Raw genomic sequence first — 4,223 nt, forward strand, 5'->3', positions numbered from 1 at the left:
TTTTTTTTTTTTTTGGTTTTGATTTTTTGCAGTACTTGGGATTGAACCTAGGGCCTTTACCCTGACCTACGTACAAAGTATTTTCTTTTTTTTTGAGACAGTATCGTGCTATATAGGCTGGACTTGAACTCAATATGTAACCCAGGCTGGCCTGGAACTTGCAGTGATCACCCTGTCTCAGCCTCCTAATTGCTGGGATTAGAGGTGTGTGCACCTCATTCCGGGCTCCAAATTCTTGATTTAAATGCGGGCTACATGGTGTACACACTTTGTGTATGTGTATCAAGCCGTGTGTCTACAGTTACATAATTTTCTTGTTGTATGTTATTCTTCAATAAAAAGTAATAAAGTAGCTGGGCATGGTGGTGCAGGCCTGTAATCCCACCACTTGGGAAGCTGAGGCAGGAAGATTGTCACCAGTTCCAAACCAGCCTGGGTTATACTGTAAGTTCAAGGCCAGCCTGAACTACATAGTAAGACCCTGTCTCCAAAAAACAAAGCAAGAGAAAACAAAACAAAAAGAGTATTCACAGCGGTACTATTCGAAATAGTCCCTAATTGAGGTCTACCTAATGTGGATGGATAGACTAGATGAGCTCGTACTGTCTGCCATAAACATATGGAAACTGCTGGATCCGCTGGGTATAAGATCCAAATAGCAGATCCATTCGCATCACGTCGGCCTGCTGCAGACCCTGCTGCCCTGACCCCACCAGCCTTACAGATCTCTCTCCTGAGGACAGGACCAAGTCTCGCACTCTGATTCATGCTGCCTCCAAAATCCCAAGGAGCTGCCAGACAGCTCCTTGGTACTATGTGTGGGGGAGGGTACAAGCTTCAGCAGCTTTCCATTTATTTTGGAAAAAATGAAGCTAACATATCTTCTTCCCTTGACCCTTGAAGCTGTCGCAGAGTTGGCACATCCCTGTTTGGATTTTTGTTTGTTTTGTTGCTTTTAATGTTCTTGTTTTGTGATTGAATTTTCCTACTGGTCATAAATCCAACACTTCTTTGGTATATGTGTCTTTCTGCTCTGAATACATTATTACCGTGATGGGAACTTTATTTTCTAGTTTCCGGGATGGCTCTAGGGTGAGTTCTTTGTACTATAGATGAAATGATCTCTACAAAGATGATACTCCAAAGTGTGTGAGAAATACACCATCTGGACCCAACCTCAGGGCTCACGTGGGGAAAAAGAGGCATTGGCCAAAGAGAGGAACTGCACTATGTGGGAGCCTGGACTGGCAACCCAATAGCTACTTTCCCTTCCTTCCTAGCAAATCCAGAGCCTGGTATGATGGCACACACCTGTGATCCCCAGGACTTGGGAGGCTGAGGCAGGAGGGTCACCACAACTTCCAGCCCAGCCTGGGCTACATAGTGAGTGCAAGGCCAGCCTGAACTACATAGTGAGACCCTGTCTCAAAAACCAAAATAGCAAAACCCAAAACTAGCTACTCCAACTCCGGATGTATTGGGGAAGTGAGAAGTAATGATGACCAGCTGGGAGAGGAATCTGCAGCCTACTTGGCTCTCAAGGGGGTAATGCTGCCCCCTAAAGGACATTTTGGAAATTACTAAGGAAAATTAATGAGGGCTTTTTGGCGGTCAGCAGGTTCTTTTTTTTTTTTTTTTTTTTGAGACAGGGTCTCACTATAAGGTTCAGGCTGGCCTTGAGCTCACTTTGTAGTCCAGGCTGGCCTGGAATTCACAACAATCCTGCCTCAGCCTCCCGAGTGCTGGGATTACAGGCCTGCACCACCACACCCAGCTTGGCTGTCAACTGTTTCTCAAGGGAATATTATTGCTGCTTTGGGGGGTGTTTTGGAAAATTGGTTTTTTGGTCATTAATCATAATGATAAGGGGCTTATTTCCAAGGATGCTAAAGTTTTCTACAATATAACAAATGGGTACATAATAAACAAAGTTAATGATAGCTCTTAAATAATGGACAGAACCCACTGTGTTGGCCTGTGCCGGCCATCCTAGCACTCGAGAAGCTGAAGCAGAAGAATTGCCATAAGTTTGAGACCAACTTGGACCATATAATGAGACCCTGTCTCAAAAAATAACCAGAAAATGAAAAGAATTAGTTATACTAAACTATATTAATCTGTTACACTGGATTTTCCAGTTCTGTTTGAATCATGAACATAGCAAAGCCATGGTAGTACCTGGCAGTTTGCATGCAAGATATGTATCACCACCTTTTGGTAATGAAGATGTAAAACTAGAGATGGTAGTTGCATGTCATAGTGAATGCACCAAATGCCGCTGAGTTGCTCACATTTATTTATTAATTTATGTATTGTTTTATTTTTCTCCAGTACCAGGAACCAAACTCACAACCTTGTGCTTGCCAGGCAAGCGCTTTTTGCCGCTGAGCTAAATCCCCAGCCCCTATGCTCACATTTATTTATTCATTTGATAGTGCTGGGGAGTAAACACATGCAAGGCAAGAGCTTTATTGCTGAGAAACATCTCCAGCCCAAAAGGGTTATTTATTTATTTATTTAGGTTTTTTGAGACAGAATTTCACTATGTAGCCCAGACTGGCCTTCTCATGGCAGTCCTCCTGCCTCAGCCTCCCAAGTGCTAGGGTTACAGGTGTGTACCACCATCTCTGGGTCCAAAAGGTTAATTTTTTTGTTTTTGTTTTTTTGAGACAAGATCTTGCTATGTAGTTCAGGCTTGCCTTGAACTCACTGTATAGCCCAACCTGGCCTTGAGCTCACTATGTAGCCTGGTTTGGACTCAAACTTGCAGCAATCCTCCTGCCTCAGCCTCCCACCAAAAGATTTATTTTACCTATTTATTTTCATTTTTTGTCTTTTTGAGACAGTGTTTCACTATGCGGTTCAGGCTGGCCTTGAACTCACTTTGTAGTCCAGGCTAGTCTCAAATTTGCAGCAATCCTCCTGCCTTAGCCTTCTGAGTGCCAGATTACAGGCGTGCGCCACCACACCTGGCAAAAGATTAAGTGACATTTACCTCAATAAAGCAGATCCATTCGCATCACGTCGGCCTTCTGCAGACCCTGCTGCTCTGACCCCACCAACCTTACAGCTCTCTCTGCTGAGGACGGGACCAAGTCTCAGACTCTGATTCATGCTGCCTCCAAAATCCCAAGGAGGCTGCCAGACAGCTCCTTGGTACTATGTGTAGGGGAGGGTAAAGCTTCAGCAGCTTTCCATTTATTTTGGAAAAAAACGAAACTAAGGTATCTTCTTCCCTTGAGTAGGATTACAGGTGCTAGGATTATGGGTGTGTACCACCATCTCTGGGTCCAAAAGGTTAATTTTTTTGTTTTTGTTTTTTTGAGACAGGGTCTTGCTATGTAGTTCAGGCTTGCCTTGAACTCACTGTATAGCCCAACTGGGCCTTAAGCTCACTATGTAGCCTGGTGTAGTCAATAAAAATTCTTTTGACTGAGGCAGGAGGATTTGTCCAAGTTTGAGGCCAGCCTGGGCTTCAAAGTGAGTTCAAGTCCAGCCTGGTCTACATAGCAAGACCCTGTCTCAAAACAAAACAAAACAAAACAAAACAAAAAACCCTCAAAACAAACAAATTATAACACAGTTTTAAACCAGGCGTGGTTGCAAACACCTATAATCCCAGCACTCGGGAGGCTGAGGTAGGAGGATCACTGCGTGTTCAAGGCCAGCCTGGGCTATAAAGTGAGTTCAAGGCCAGCCTGACCTGAATAGTGAGACCCTGTACAAAAAACAAAAACCACAGTTTTAAGAGAGGTACACGCCCCCAAATTGATGAATATATCCCCCCCCCTCCCCCGGTCTTTCTGAGACAGGGTCTTGCTATGCAGTTCAGGCTGAACTTGAGCTCACTTTGTAGCCCAATCTGGTCTCAAACTCACAACAATCCTCCTGCCTCAGCCTCCCAAGTGCTGGGATTACAGGAGTGCACCACCACACCCGGCTGATGAGTATATCCTTATGTTTCATTTTCCCCACAAACTATAGAAAGTATAAGGAAACAGAGACCTTTCTAACCGCTTTTGCAGAATTTTTGCAGAATTGCTCCACATGTACAGGGAACACCTTGAAGCCCTTTATCATTGTGACCAATGAGCACCTGCGAGGACAGTTCTCCCTCACCAGTGAGAAGGCATGGAACGCTGTGTACATCAGGGTCACTTTCAAAGTCGGTGCAGTAACTAATCATTTAAATCTGAGGATCTTAGATGGGTGTGGTGGCGCAT

This window comes from Chinchilla lanigera, unplaced genomic scaffold (genome assembly GCF_000276665.1).
Source record: "Chinchilla lanigera isolate Chin_1 unplaced genomic scaffold, ChiLan1.0 scaffold00173, whole genome shotgun sequence".
Lineage (NCBI taxonomy): Eukaryota > Metazoa > Chordata > Mammalia > Rodentia > Chinchillidae > Chinchilla > Chinchilla lanigera.